We start from the raw sequence: 17,423 nt of genomic DNA on the forward strand, positions 1-17,423 counted from the left end.
AATGAATTTATGAAGGAACAATAGCTGGAGTACAAAAAATACAAGTATTAACAGTATGTGGACATATTTATCTGTCCTCAAAAATCTGTTGGAGCCAGAAATCCACAATGCCATTGCAAATAGCCCAGATTCAGGTTATCTGGGAACAACCATCATAGCAAAGCATTTAGAAATTGTTTGTTAACTGAGAAGAGCCAACAAGGAAAGAACTGGCCTTTCTGGTCTGCAGCTATAGGCTGTAGGCTGATTTGCACTGCTGAGCACATATTAAGTCCTTCCTGTGTCCCCCAGGGGAGGAGGTGCTGAAGCCACAGCACAGCTTTGTGGTAGGAAACAGTCCTCTGGACAGGATGCTCATTTCAAGCTGTGACACTAAACTGGATGTGGTCAGATTTGTTTATTGGGCGATAATGAAAGACAAGATGTGTGGAGACCACAAAGTGAAAATTTCACTATCTTGACTCTTCTGTAAAGACTGATTAGAGACATTAAAATAAAAAGACCAATTTCAAAATTTATGTGGACAATGAAGCAAGCACTATTGTCAATTTAATTTATATTACCGAATTCTATGCTTAAAAATGGTTAAAATGAGAAATATTGAGTTATATATATATTATTACAATAAAGTGATTTTTTAAAAATTACCCCAGTACAATAATGGAAAATGTCCTAAATTGTGGTCGTGGTTACATGATAGACATCCGTTAAAACTTTTTGAATTGTACACTTCACTTAAAATTGATGAATTTTATTGCAGCTCAATAAATTGTCCCCAATTTTTGGGGGGGGTGGCAGTGCATGGTCCTGGAATTGAACCCAGGTCCCTTACATGGAAAGCAAGCATTCTACCACTGACCACCCATACACCCACTCTTAGATATTTCCCCAAGAGAAACAAAAGGACATGTTCACAGAAATCCGCACTCAAATGTTTATAGCAGCTGTGTTCATAATCAACCATTCTTATTGCATCACGAATTGGCTTTTTGGATAAGAATATTGAAGCAGAAGTGAAATGATGAGCAATATAAAGTAAAAACTGCAAACACACTGGCAAAAATATTTATTAAGAACCTATCATGGTGAAGAATACACAACTATGTGATGATATTGTGAGTCATTGATTGCATAATATGGTTGGACTGGATGTGTGTGGATATGTCTCAATAAATTTTTTTTTTAATTTTAAAAAACGAACCTAGCATGCCTGTAACTCGGCATTATGCACTAGGCTAGGCACACATAATATCAGTTAAGACATAGTAATAGGATAAACACAAGACACAGATTTCATAAATCTTGCATGTAACCAATGCTTTGGGGAAAAGAATTACAGATTGCCATCTTGGCAATTAACTCATGTTTTCTGGCATGGTTTCCTAAGTTGTAAAATAAGGGAGTCTATAATTCTGGGGGAGAAAAACAATTTTCTTTTGGATGTCTTTTCTTTCACAAAGAAATATTTTCATTATATTAACTTAGCCCATGCTAGGACACTTCATTTTTGGTTGTTTAATTGCAAGTTTTAATATGTAATGGAACAGAAAAATTACCTATCTCTGCAGCATTTTATTAGAAGTTGTGAATAAATAGCCATAAATATTTAATGACTATAGAGTTATTGGGGGCGAGAGGAGAAAAAAGGGGATTCCATGATGTCCAGTGCTCAGCCTAGAAAGTTTCTTTAAGAGCAATAAACTCCCCTTCCCCTGTCTAGAGACAAAAGGTTGCCTGGCCACACTGGCAAGGAGGATCCAGCCACAACTGTGGGAAGCCTCGTCATCCCTGCAGGCTTGGGACTTTCATCTCCCACTGAGAGAAATGGGGCAATCAGGCTCCCCCCATTGTGGGGAGGAACCCACCACAACACACACCCAGGCAGGGAAGTACACTTTGATCCACACACTGTTTCCATCAACCTAGTGGAACCAGTGGACCTGGGTGGGGAAACCTCTACCAGCTTCTCAGGCAGCACCAGTGAAAACTAGAGGGAAGCCCAGTACCATATCAAAAAAAAACAGAACAAAATAGTCCTGCAAAGACTCTGAAATTAACATGCCATTGGAACCAGAGCCACAAAAGTCTCCCAGGAACTGCATGCTACATATTAACAGGGTGGCTGCATACTAAAATTAAAAATGCAGAGTTATACTTGCAGACTTAAGTGTTTTTCTCTAAGTACTCAAAAGAACAGGTAGGCAGGAAATCATTAGGTAGATAAAAGACCTGAGAACACCATTATCCATTTTGACCTAATTGACATTTATGGAAACACTCCACAAAATAGCATGTATACATAGTATATTTACAAAGACAGATCATATTCTGGGTCTAAAAAAATCAACAAATTTTACAGAATTGAAATCATGTAAGATATGTTCTTTGAAGGTAATGAAATATAACTAGGACTCAATAATTAAAAAAAAAAAAAATGACCCAAGATGTTAAAAAGAATGTCACAGGGCAAATTAGAAAAAAATGGAATAGAATAAAATTAAAATATACCACATAAAAATCTGTAATGTACATATAAAGCAGTGCCACTTTACAGTGGGAAAAGAAATAATAAATACAAATAAATTGGAATTACAGAACTGAAACTAATTTCATAAATGATCAAATTGGTTGTGTAGAAAATCCAAATGAATTTACCAGTAAATTATTAGAATAAGAATTGAGTTTAGCAAGATTGCAGTATGCAAAATCCATATACTCAAATCAACTGTAGTGTGATATATTTGCAACAATAAAAAAGATAATATAAAATATTAGTCTAATCAAACAAAGAGTGCAAGGCTTCTATATAAAATGAAAAAACAGTGATGAGGGAAAATAAATGGCACATTATTTTAAGACAATATCATAGATGCCAGTTTTCAACCATCTATTGATTTAATATAATTTTATAAAGTCACATCATGATCTTGTAAACATATTTATATAGACATTTAAAGGATTAAGTGCAACAATATACTCTTGAATAAGAAGGAATTATTTGCTCTACCAAATATCAATACTTAATATAAGATTTAGCAATTTGATCCCTGTAGTATTGATGGGATAAAAAGCAGGAACACATTTATATACAGAAATACACACACATATAATTTATAACAAAGGTGGCATAGAGAAAGAATGGGGAAAGATGCACCTTTACTATAAATTATGCTCCATCCATTAGATAACGATTATATTACAGTATCGAATTCTCTTATAATTAACAGCATCACAAGTACAGCACCACAAAAAAATAAGCCAAATAATTTGCAAATTGGAATATTAAAGATAAAAAAATTTTTAAAAGAAGGAAATCTACAGATTAATATAGGAGATGTTCTTCATAAACTTTGGTTAATTTCTGAAAATAGTTTATCCCAAAATAATAAATTGAACTACGTTAACATAAATAAATTCCATTCATTAAGCCACTCGAACATGAGAAGAAAAATGTAAGTCATGAGAAGGAATAAAAGCTATTTGTATCTTATAAACTCAAGAAAGAGCTCATATCCAAAATATATCAAGAACTTCTTGGCAGGAAAAGACAAAGAACTACATAGGAAAAATGGACAAGAGACAGGAATAAGCCTTTCACAAAAGAGAATATCCTACTGTCTAGAAGCACAAAATAGTGTATTCATTCTTCCTGCAATCAGGAGAATGCCTTTTAGTGTCATAATGATACCTCTATACAACCATCAGGACTTTACTCCTATTAAAATTCCTTACAACACTAAGGTTTGATGAAGATGTAGATCAGATGGCATGTTCACTATAGGACAAAATGTGTATTTGTACAATGAACTAGGAAACTCCCGAGAGAATTTAATAATCTTTAAATACACATATCACTATGACCCAGAAATTTCCTTTGTATACATTTCGCTCTGCCTTTTGCTCCTGAGGGAGACTCCCTCTCTGCCTTCCAAGGCCATTCACTACACAAAAGACGAAAAGAAGGTCATAAAGAAAGGGAGCCAGACTGTGCTCATGAGATGTGCAGAAAAACAGGCGATCAAGGACAATTATCTCTCAACTTATAAATTTTTATTTCTATTGAGAGGTTTTGTAGCTTTCATAAGATTCTTCTAAATAATTTATTTAGTCAGTTTTTATTATGGGGACATATATACAACTCAGTGTTTCCTATTTTAACCACTTTCAAGTGTACAATGCAGTGGCATTAATTACACCTGCAATGTTGTACTGCATTCACCACTCTATTAACAAAACTTTTTCATCACTTATAACAGAAACTCTGTTACCCATTAAGCATAACCCACCCCTGGTTTATGTTGAGCTCCTGGGAACCTGCAATCTACTTTCTGTCTCTATGATTTCATCAATTCCTAAATGGACATGTGAACTAAAAAGTTTAAGTCTCTTTAAGTTGCAGGTACTTATGCATCTGAGTCCACCAAAAGGTAAAGACTAAGCAGGGAAGATACCAAACAGAAGGTACCACGAGGCATCTTTATGACTGAGACAACTTGGTGCCCTGAAATTAGGGCTTTTATTTGCTTGTTATTAAGATTGGGACTGAGTCCAGAGATGGTGTCCTAGGGCCTGTCCATAGGAATCAGGAAATTGAGAGTCCTGGCTTAGGTAAGAAGACAAATGGAGCAAGGGAAAAGGGTAACAGCTTTCTCTTAGAAAACAATATTACTAATTGTTATGTTTATTGAAATAATTTAGCATGTAGAAAAAACAATGAAGTTCACTTGTAAAAATTGGATGTGTGTTGCTGTAAATTTTTTGAAGTATGCTATACATAATGGAATAGGTAAAGGTTATGTATGCCTTCACTCACAAAGTACCATTTCATATTATTAAAATGTATGATTTTGACTTTTCCCATGTGCATAACTTCATTTTCAGTGTTCTTATAAGTGAAGTGTTATAAATACCATGGTGAATTATTTTATGATCCTTTTATTTCAGTCATGGTGACCTCTGTCACTCGAATCACCGTTCAATGTATTGACAAACAGCAAAGATTAAGGCAGAGGATGTTTTGTGGAATTGGTGGCTTCCCCAAAAGCTGGCAGTCTTATGCCAAACCAGTTATTAATGCACAGGAAATGCTACACTCTGAAAGCATTATTGTGATTATGTAATAAAAATAAGGGACAAAAACAGACAGTATATGTGCTGGTTTGAAATGATGTATGTACCCTAGAAAAACCATGTTTAATCCTAACCCCATTTGTAAAGGCAGCCGTTTCTTCTAATCCCTATTCAATATTGTGCGTTTGAAACTGTAATTAGATCATCTCCCTGGAGATGTGATTTGATCAAGAGTGGTTGTTAAGTTGGATTAGCTAGAGGCGTATCTCCACCCATTTGGGTAGGTCTTGATTAGTTTCTGAAGTCCTAATAAAAGAGGAAACTTTTTGGAGAATGGGAGATTCAGAAAAAGCAAAGTAGAATGACATAGCCACGAGAAGCAGAGTCCACCAGCCAGTGATCTTTGGAGATGAAGAAAGAAAATGCCTCCCAGGGAGCGTCATGAAACGAAGCCAGGAGAAGAAGCTAGCAGATGATGCTGTGTTCGCCATGTGCCCTTCCAGATGAGAGAGGAACCCTGACTGTGTTTGCCATGTACCCTTCACTTGAGAGAGAAACCCTGAACTTCATTGGCCTTCTTGAATCAAGGTATCTTCTCTGGATGCCTTAGATTGGACGTTTCTATAGACTTGTTTTAATTGGGACATTTTCATGGCCTTAGAACTGTAAGCTAGCAATTTATTAAATTCCCCTTTTGAAAAGCCATTCTGTTTCTGGTATATTGCATTTCGGCAGCTAACAAACTAGAACAGTATAAATTACAATGTTCCTAATCCAGGGTACTCAGCCTCAGCAGGACTGACATTTTGGACCAGATAATTTGTGATTGTGGTACACTGTCCCAGGCCATGTAGGATCTTCAGAAGCATCTCTGGCCGCTACCTACACGATGTTAGTAGCAGACCTCAAGTCATGACAGTCAGAAATGTTTCTTGATGTTGCAAAATCACTCAGGTGACAACTATGCTAATTCCATTTTAAAGTTAGACCACAATTTTGTGAAATAAGAATGGGAAGCCAGAGGTAGGAAAATTGGCTTCAAAAAAGAAGGTAAATTTACTGTAACAGCACGATTTGAAAGCTGATGTGCTTGGTCATCAGTAGAAGCATATAAGTATCTTGAGAACTGGAAAAAAGAAATACTTAGAAACTTCAAGAAAAATCTGTACGCAAAGAGCTGGTATAAATTTAAAGCAAACTAAAACTGGCATGATGTTGAGCAAATAATGGAATGCAAGGAAAGCATTTGAACTTAGTGTTTGAAAAACCCAGATTTTAAGCCATAGGATTGCATTTCCTTTTTCAATTTTCAACCTATGTGCTTTTCCTAGGGCTGCTATAACAAAGTGCTGTGAACCAGATGGCTTAAAAGAACAGAAATGAATTGTCTCGCAGTTGTAGAAGCTAGAAAAATGTTTCAAATATTCAAAATCTTTCCATTTTTCCTTCATTATCCATGTAAAATAAATCAGATTTATTAGAAGTACAGGCCATCAAACTTTCTCTCCATGCTTTCTTTTCAATACCAATTAATAACAATTGTTGGAATATGTAAACTACTCCTTAGGACAAGGACCACAGTGGTATTCTGAGGAAAGAGGATAAATTACTATCCAGAAACAATTTGAATTTTAAAAAATGAGAATTAAATGAGACATTTGCATAAATATAAACATATATGCATATATGTGTTTAGATAGCTAGCTAGCTAGCTAGATGTAGCATTCCAGGCTGTTATATGCAAAACAAAACACACAGTCTCATATCTACAGCCACAGAAGAGTTTCAGCCTCTCAACCCATAATTGAGGTACTCATACAAAGCAAACAAACAAAAACTCCATCCTATATATGTCCTGAGATCACTGAACAATATCAGCTTGTTGCAATAGTAAATTATTTACTTAACATATTATAGCAATATGAAATTTGATCCAAATGACAAAAAGAAATTAAAGTGATTCTAAATGAGTATTTCCTAGTTTCAAAAAGAAGGAAAGTTCTCACGTAAATGGCATTTGTGAAAATTTATTCTCCAATTTTAATTTTCCCAAAAACATCTTTGATCAATTTCTGCATGGCCTAAATTAGAAAAAATATATAATGTTTAATATTGTAGCGTGAAAACCAGGAAAGAGGCCGCAGGCCTCCAGGAATGTTCTGGGAAATTAGAACAGGCTGAGACTAAGGGTCTGCAGTTTCGGGAAGCAAGTGATTTATTAGCTTGTGGGCACAGGGCTCAGCTGAGTCACCTTGAAAGTGTGAGCCCTGAACAAAAGGCAACATTGTTTTTATAGACACTATTACATGCTACAGATAAGGCAAGCCTAATACTGCACATAGTAGTATTAAAGGAAAGATAATTGGTCAGTTTAAGGTGCGAAACAGGTTACAGAAGCAGATGAGCTGTTAGGGGAGGGGTCCCTATCCCAGGAATGTGTTTTATCTTTATTGCCTGCAGTTTCATCTGTTCTCAGAGGTCAGGAGAGGGGGTCTGGGGTTTTCTACAGAGAAGGCAGCTGAATAAGAAAAAGGGGGGGCCTGCTTGATACAATATCAGAACTTTTAAAGTTATTACACACCTTTCTGTGTTTTTACCAAAGAATAATTTTTCTGTTTCAGTATGACAGTAGCTGAAAGAATTAAAATAATTTTATAAAGATTAATATTGCATAAATAAATCATAATAATTTTAGTTTCTTACTTTGGAATTCAGCATAATATTAAAAACTAGAATAATATATATTAAAAACAATTTCACCTAAAGTAATGAAGGTTTAGGAAAACATTCCAACAAACTAATGGCCAAACATTTTTTATTTCGTTTTTTAACCACTTTCAAATATTAATTTTTATTTCACAATAATTTTTTTCAGTCTCAATGCAAGTCTTTGAAATGTGAGATCAAACTGCTATATACAAATACACTTATCTATGTATACACACACAACTATATTTATGTATTTAGAGAGAGCTGATACATGAACACACTCAGAATTAAAAACTAATATTCTTTACAATCATTCTGTTATTTATACTTCTGAAAAGTTGGGAATAACCTTTCCACATTTAGTAAACATTGATGAGGCATCCTGTATTTGCCAAGTTTAAACAAACACAAATTAATACATTAAAATGAGAGCACTATTTCATAATAATATGAAATGTTTAGAAGCACTTTCAAATCTTTAAAGGGAATATACTCTCAGAATCTTTCAAAAACTTACAGGAAATATCTCTCACTGTTATTGTTACCACAATGGATGTCAAGTCAAGGCACAGTATTCCCAGAGATCCCAGCAACAAACCTCCCTGGAAGTGATGGGAAATGTGCAGAGAGAGAAATGGAAACACTGAGGAAGGATTCGCACAGAAGAAAACACACATATGCATGGGAAATCATAAACGTAAATTTGGACCCTGAAAACACGTCCTTCACTGTAATCTTTCTCTAAGAATATATCGTTGCATTTTCAGTAAATAAAATGTCTCATGATTGTGCACCAAATACTGCAAATATAAACAATGCCTGAATAAAACTGCTCTTTGAATTTCATATTAAAATACTGTATCTCCATTTCAAGCTCCATGCCTCGAAATGAAACATGTGAGCCTAGTCCCTAAATCTGACTCTCCTTTTTCTGTGTCTACATCTGTACCTTTCCTTGGTGCCTTAGCTACTGCACAGCCTCGGCCCATTTCATTGAGGACCTATTAGTGTTTTAACCTCTGCAGTGTGAATTCTTGCCTTTTGTGGAAGGATCCTGAGAAGTATTTTGCAGGTTTAATTCCACATACACTGTTTTCTGCTCAGTGGTGGAAGTGGAGCCATTAGTGCCCTCAGGATTGATGCTCTGCCTCTTTGGGTTCTTGGTCACATTCACTTCCAAGTGGGTGACTGTCGGGTGTTTCATCTTTGCAGCCGAGTGTTGTAAAGGATTGTATTCTGTGAGAACTGTGCTTAAGAAAGGGATATTCATTGAATTTAATGACAAGATCACAAAATCAAACTGGGGGAAGTAGGCAAGATTAAGTAATAATGTTCCGTTTGAAGTTATGGAACTTAAAGGTTTGGTTCTGCTTTATTCTGTAGCTTTGAGCAAGAGTCTTATGGTGGGCTAAGTAATTTTGGCTTTAGATATGCTGCATTTGACAAAATAATATTGGTTAGTGTAATGGAAAACAAAAATTAAGTGAGAAATTAAGAATTTAGTGTAGTATATGTAGATCAGCATTACTTAAAGTCAGATTCCACAAAAATATTTAATGCTACTGTACTGCATGCACTAATTAAAATGTTATATTGAAAACAAATGATCTATTGATTTTTCCAACTATTTTGAAATATGACAGTTAAAGGCTGAGAGCTTCAAAGATAAGGGGATTGAAAAGTTAGCATAATTGCTCCAAATGACTTTGATAAAAACTTACTTCTTAATTTTTAGTGATAAAAACTTACCTGTTAAAGACAATGAGGTGTTATCATATGGTCTATTCCTTAATAATAAATGGGTGGAGAGTTCTGAGAAATTATTAAAATAAGGAAATATTTTGTCAGTTGGGAAACTTTATATGACACACTAAACTTATCCAAAATCTAAAGAATATTGGCACCATGATTCTAAAAAATTTCTTTAGCAGAATTGTTCATTGACCTAATGGCTAAAATCTGAGACCATAAATGAATAAATAAAAGTGTACATGATTTATGGCTTAACATTTTTGCTTCAAACTTCCAGAAAGACCATATGACTGTTATACTCAGAGTAGGTCCATTTGCTAGTGTAACTTATTGCAATAATTCAGTTAATGTAATTTTAAAATTAAGTCAATAGGCTCCTGAATCAGTGAAATCTAGAATTGAATTCTTAGCACTTCGAAATTTATAATGTGATGTTTAAAAAGTTACTTAGTGTCTAGTAATGTAATATTCTAGTCAGATATGGAAATGTTGATAAATACAATGTTGTATATATAAAACATGTAAACCGTCACTTGTAAGCTCTCAATGGACATTATTTTAATTTTTATTTTAGCAACAGTTGCCATCTTATTGTTTCTGAAACATGTTAGTTAGAGATTATAAAAGAACTCATTAGACAGGATTCTCTTGAAACTGTATGGTTCATTTTATGTCATGCCTTTTGTTGAATTTTTGAAGCCTTTTGGCATTTATTATCAAGTTCATATCAGGTTTTTGTGGATGTTAGCTCATTCTGATTTTTCTTAAAAATCAAGCTGCTTTTATTTAATCGAAGTAAGTATACAGGAAATTACATTAAGCCTTGTATAATCCAATAAATTCCTTTTAAAATCCAGTAAAAGAAGACTGGGCTGAATATAAAATAACACATTATCATATATGACAAATATTGTACCAATTACAAAGTTCAAAATTAAATGTTCATTTAATTTTGCTAGATGTTTATGAGATTTCACTTTCAATGAAATTAGTTAAAGAACTCACATCTGTGTGAGTATGCTTATGCATTTGATTAATTCTGTACAGGTAATAATCTGAGGAATTTAAGAAATATTATAACATACTTCATATTTGGGGTTTGCTTTTTGTCCTAAATCATTCAAATAAGGACTCCAATATTCTACTTTGATTTTACCGTATATTGATACCACATCTGCATCATGTACAGCTTTGCAGGCAAGCAAGATAAGGCACATTCCTGAGATAGAAACCCCCTCCCCTAGGCTTCAGGAACTGGTGAAGATGCACGTAGGCAAGAGAAGACATTCTGGGGGTGGGGGCCCCTCAACGGTTCAGCTCTGGGCCATTCTCAACTTAAATCAGCCAATTGACATACAGTCTATAAAAACTAAGGTTGCCTTTTGTTCAGGGCTCAGACTTTCAGAGGCTACTCGGCTGAGCCTTATGGCCATAGCAAATAAAACCTGCTTCCCAAAACTACGGATCTTTAGTCTCAACCTGTTCTAACTTCATGAAACGTTCCTGGAGACCTGTGGCCTCGTTCCTGGTTTTCACGCTACAATTACATGAGGGAGACAGGAGGGCAGTGGCACATACCTTTTTTTAGCCAGAAAGTCATACATCCTTTAGTAGGAAGGCTGGTGACTCCCTAAAGAGGCTGCTATAGTTGGGTAAGAAAAGAGATATTTAAAGACATAAATCCAGGGCAAGAGCAAACAATGTCTTCACAAATGTGCTCTTCACAGACTGTCCTGTGATGGCAGACTGAAGACAGAGTGTAAAAAGTAGATGGCTCATGATTGTATCACTTAAGGTATGAACAGTAAATTCTCATAACTGGGCTATTTTTAACTCAGTTGATCACATTGCACACCTCCAAATCATAGGAAACTTCAAACTCCTACTGCCATCATAATGTCTACCTTGAAATGTATCATTTACATTGTACCATTTAGGGGGTTTGAGAAAATGGTCTCATGTTCTGTGGATTTTGGTAGGAGAGAGGACTTGATCACCCATGCAATTAATTTATTTCAATCTCAATCATCAGTTCTGAAAACATAGGCCATGTTAACACTATCTTAGATGTCAAAGCCCCATATTTGGGGTTGATTGCTAAATCTCAGCATGACATAGTTCTTTTCTACCTCTCCTTAATATAACATTTATTCGTGATGTCAAATGTTCTAAAAAGCATAGCGCCATTATCAATAGGTATTTAATGATATTTGTCACCATTTTTGAGGGATTACTACATTTTCTACCTTATAGTAGCAAGCACAGAGACCCTAACTTACGTCTTTCGTTTCTCTGCCTTAGTTCTTAAAACTCTTACATTCAATTCTATTCTTTGTAAGTTAACTATTGATATTCCCCGATAAAAATAAATGTCTCTTAAAAGGTGCATTGTTGGTTCAGTGGTAGAATGCTTGCCTGCCATATGGGAGACAGGGGTTTGATTCTTGAACCGTGTGCCCAAAAAATAAAAACTAAATGTTTCTGGTAAAGATGAGACATTAAAGTACTATATCATATGACTGAATGATTGTGAAAACCTTCTGCTGATGATCCTTTTATCCAGGGTAATGGACAGATGGGCAAAAAAAAAAAAAATAGATAAAAAATAAATTAAAAATATGGGAGATAAGAGGTAAGAGACATTTGGTAGATTGAAATATTTGTGGCCAATGAAAGGCAGAAGTAAGGGGTATGGGATGTATGAGTTTTTTCTTTTCATTTCTTTTTCTAGAGTGATGCTAATGTTCTAAAAATTATCATGGTGATAAATACACAAGTATCATTGTACACAATGTATGGATTATATGTGTGTGAAGATTTGTCAATAAAAATATTAAAAAAAATTAATAAACTATGCTATATTAACAAGCTATTGATTGTTTAAAATAATTACTCATTGTATTAAGCATTCAGTCATGTTTGAATTGATATAATCTGTATTTAACAAGAAGATCAGATTGAAAACCACAAATAACCCAAATCAAACTGTTGAGGACAAGAAAAAGTGGTTTTCAAAAATCTCGTGTTTTGTGGTTAAATTTTGTCTTCCTCTCCAAAAATAAAAAACATTCAAATCCTATGCTCAGAACATGTGAATGTGATCTATTTGGAAAGAGTATCTGCAGATGTAATTAGGATGTAAATTAAGATCCTACTGGACTATGTATGGTAGGTTCTAAACCCAATCACTGCTGCCTTTATAAGAAGAAACACAGAAACAAACACACATACATGGGCAAGAAGAGCATGTGACAATGGAGGCAGAGATTAGAGAGATGCATGAACAGGCCAAGAAGAAACAGTGATTGCTGGCAATCACTAGAAGTTAGTAGAGAGGCATTGGAACAGATTTTCCTTAGAGTTCCCAGAAGGAAGCAACCCTGCTAAAAGTCTGATTTAGGATTCCTACGCTCCAGAATAGTGGGAAAATAAATTTGCATTCTTTTAAGCCATCCAAGTTTTTGTTATTTTGTTATAGTAGTCCGAGTAAACTAATACATCATCAAGCGAAAAAAAAAAAAATGGAGAGGTCAGAATATGGAGACTAATACCACAAGTTGAAATAACACATGACTATCAAACAGAAACAAAAAAAAATTTATAATTTATATAACCTACTTTGTATGAAATGGAATTGTTTTAATCATTCTTCATCTCATATTAAGAATGGGTAAGTTTGTTACATATCTTTCTATGGAAATTTACCTTCATGCACCCCCTAGAATATTTAGTTCAGATTCGAACCCAAATAGTAAGCTCTCCCAAGTCTAGAAAAATAGCATTTTCATACTTAGTTATGTCCCTGATTTTGAACTAATACCTGAACCTTCAATAACTAAAGCTAATGTTGGCTAAGTATTTCTGTTAATTATATTTTATTTATTAGAAATATTTTTCTGTTTGTCATATTTCATAAATTAATTTTTCCTCTCCTATTACCACATTATATAATAAAAGTAACAAAATCTTTTATCATGATGCCAGAAATTGATGCTCACTAATGTTCTTTTTTTTTAAATTGAAGGTATTTATACTTGCTATTCCAACAGAAATCCAATTTTGGTGTCTTCAATTAAACAATCATGTCCTTTGATACATGTAATAATATGGGTTGGCATTTCTGGCATTTACAGTTAATGAAATCTGTGCTCAGACAACATAAACACATGATGAAAATTGCTCAAAATCTAAGGAGTAGTTGGAATTTACTTTATTTACTTGATCTATCTACCTATCAATTTATTTCTAAAAATGACAGAATCTAGTATTTTCAGAGAGATTGCTAAATTAAAATTCAATATCAAGTGAAAATATCCTTTTATTATAATGGCAAAATTCAATTTAATTCCAAAGAATTAAAAAAATTGATGGAATCACCAGCCAACTTTCACTAAAGAAAATATTAAGTAATTTCTAGTAGAAGGAAAATATATATCCCAGATTAAAGGTTGGATATGCAGAAAGGAAAGAAGAGTTGAAGAAAATAAAATTATGTTGATATAAATAAATGAATATTGACTGGACAAAATATTAATGAGACATTTTCCAATGATAAAACACATAGGTATATTAGGAAGAGAATTAATGTAGCAGCAAGCAATAAATACAGGGTATAGTATCTTCTTCACAGTTTGAGAAGTAATAAAAGTATTAATTTGTAAGACATTAATGAGTAAAGACTATACATTGTAGTATGTAGAGCACTACTAAAGGAAAAGTTAAAGCATAATGAATTAGCAAACTTTTATAGGGATGGATGGAAAAAAATTAAAATGTTTAAATATTTATTCTAAAGAAAGATAAGAAAAGGAAGAGAAAAATAGCATAGAATTGGAGTTATAAGAAGAAAGAAAAATAGTACATGATAGATTTCAATCCAAATTAAGTGATAATTGCATTAAATATAAATAGAACAATTTTTCAATTAAAATAGAGTATGTAATTTAGTCAGGGGCCTCCAGAGAAACAAACCTCACAGAGGGTATATATAAGGGTATGTATGCATGTGTAAATATATATAAAGAGGAATTTACTACAAGGCATTGGCTCACATGAAATTGGTGTCTGGCAAATCTGAATTCCATAGGGCAGGCTGAGAATTTTGATAAAGTTGATAAAGTCATTAGTTTGAATTCCTTCAGGGAAGCTGACTGTCTGGAAATTACAGCAAGAGTCAATACTTTCAACTGAAGTTGAAACCAAATTTCTCATGGAAAGCTAGATGCTGAAGCTGACTTCCAAAATCTTTGATTATGACTTTTAAGACCTCGAACTGTATGGATGAGGAGACTCCCCATATTGCTGAGGGCAGTCTTTTTAGTGCTTGTAGATGAAATCAGCCATTGATTCAATCAGATGATTATAAATACCAATCTCCCCTATGAAATACCCTCAAAGTAATAAACAGAGCACTGCTTGATTGACCAAACAACTGGACACAATAACCTGCCCAGGTTGACATATGTAATTAACTATCAGAGCGATTGAATGCATCACCATGATTGTATGCACAAAAAAAGTTTCTGGGCCTCAAATAAAATTTAAGAAAATGCTTAGCACAACATTGTTTTAGTCTGCTAAAGCTGCCAGAATGCAAAACACCAGAGATGGATTGGCTTTTAATAAGGAGATTTATTTAGTTACATCATTAAAGGCAGCAAGCTTTCATCTGAGTTTCTCTGTCACATGGGAAGGCCCAGTGATGACTGTTGGCCTTCTCTCCTGGCTTCTGAGTTCCAGTGGCTTTCACCAAGCCTTTGGGCTTTCTGCATCTCCACACATTTGGGCTGAGCTGCAAGTGCTGAGATGAGATATGCTGAGCTGCTTAGGCTGTCCTTCCTTCTGACCTCTCTCTTTTAAACTTCCAGCTAATTAAATCAAATGTCACTTATTGTAGAAGGCACTCTCCCTAGCAAACTGCAGATGTATCAGCCATAGATGAACTTCACATGCAGATGATTTAAGTCCACAGCAACAGAACAATGGTACCAAGATGACACCTGAACCTAACTACCACAAACATCCACACAAAAAAATCAGTGTGTTTCTGTACATCACCATGAATAATACAAAAAATAAATTAAGAAACAATTGAAATTACAGTAGCATCCAAAAGAATAAAACACATAGGAATGAATTTATCCAAGGAGGTAAAAGACTTGTACACTGAACACTATAAAACATAGCTGAAAGAAATTAAAGATATCCTTAATAAATGGAAAGAAAGTCTATATCCAATGATTAGAAGGCAATGTACAAAGACAGCAATATTAGCCAAAACAATCTACAGCTTCAATGTGATCACTATTAAATTCCAATAGACTTTTTGTAAAAAGTGAAAAGCCAATTTTCAATTTCACATGAAAATGCACCTGATCTTGAATAGTCAAAACAATCATGAAAAAAGAAAAACAAATTTGGAGAATTCACACTTACTATAAAGCTACTACAATCAAATCAAAATGGTACCAGTATAAGTATTCACATATTGAACAAGAAAAACACACGCATCTCTGGTCAATTGATTTTTGAGATGAGTGCCAAGACCATTCAACAGGGAAGTAATAGTCTCTTCAAAAAATGGTGCAGGAACAAGTAGATATCTACATGCAGAAAAAAACAAAACTCGACCCCTACTTCATACCATATACAAACTGAACTAAAAAAGGATCAGCAACCTAAATAGGAGAACCAAAACCATAAAACTCTTATAAGAATCCACAGAGATAAATCTTAGCAGCCTGAGATTTGGTGATGGATTCCTAGATATGACAATAAAAATAGAGCAATGAAAGAAAAAAAGATAAATTGGACTACTTCTTCTAAGTTAAAATTTTTTGTGCATCAAAAGACACTGTCATGGTCAGGTTCCTGTGTCAACTTGGTCAGCTGGTGGTACCTGTTTGTCTGGCTGGGCAAGTGCTGGCCTGTCTTTTGCTATAAGGACATTTCATAGAATTAAATCATCATGTTGGCTCCATCCATAGCTGATTCCATTTGTAATCAGCCAAGGGGAGTGTTTTCTTTAGTAAGTGATGCTTACTCTAATCACTGGAAACCTTCTGAGGATTCAGAAGAGACAGGCTCTCTTCCTGCTTCAGCTGGTGAGCCTCTCCTGTGGAGTTCATCCAGACCCTCCATCAGAATCGTTAGCTTCATAGCCTGGCCTACAGTTTTTGGACTCTACATTCCCATGGTTACATGAGACACTTTTATAAATTTTATATTTACAAATATTTCCTGTTGATTCTGTTTCTCTAGAGAACCCTAACTAATGCAGACACCATGAAGAAAGAGAAAAGGTCATCTAAAATTGGAGAAAGTACTTGCAAATCATATATCTGATAGGGGTATAATATACAGAATATATAAAGTATTTTTAAAACACAGCAAGAAGACAAATTATGCAACTTAAAAATGGGCAAAGGGCTTAAATAGACATTTTTCCAAAGAAGATATACAAATGATCACCAAACCCTTGAAAAAATGTCCAACATTAGTTGTCATTAAGGAAATAAAAATCAAAGTCACAATTAGGCATCACTTCATACCCAATAAGATGACTATAATAAAAAATGGAAAGTAACAGGTGTTTATGAAAATGTGGAAAATTAAAGCCCTATTGTATTGTGGTAAGACTACAAAAATGGCTCATCTCCTGTGGAAAATAGCTTGGAAGTTCTTATAAATGTTGAATATACAATCACCACATAGCCCATCATTCCACTCCCAGTTATATAATCAAAAAAATTGAAATAAAATACTCAGACAAGTACATGAACACCAAAAGGTTATTCAAAGTGGCACTATTCACAAATGCCAAAAGGTGGAAAAAACCTAAATGTCCATCAAAAGATGAATGGATAAACAACTTGTAGTATATAGTCAATAAA

The 17,423-nt window shown here is 34.2% G+C and overlaps 1 pseudogene; it reads right to left on the reverse strand.

The window, feature by feature from the left end:
• Nucleotides 1–3,437: 3,437 nt before the first annotated feature.
• On the reverse strand, nucleotides 3,438–10,369 carry LOC143689781 (NKG2-A/NKG2-B type II integral membrane protein-like; annotated as a pseudogene).
• Nucleotides 10,370–17,423: the final 7,054 nt, after the last annotated feature.

The sequence above is a fragment of the Tamandua tetradactyla genome, chromosome 7 (assembly GCF_023851605.1).
Source record: "Tamandua tetradactyla isolate mTamTet1 chromosome 7, mTamTet1.pri, whole genome shotgun sequence".
NCBI lineage: Eukaryota > Metazoa > Chordata > Mammalia > Pilosa > Myrmecophagidae > Tamandua > Tamandua tetradactyla.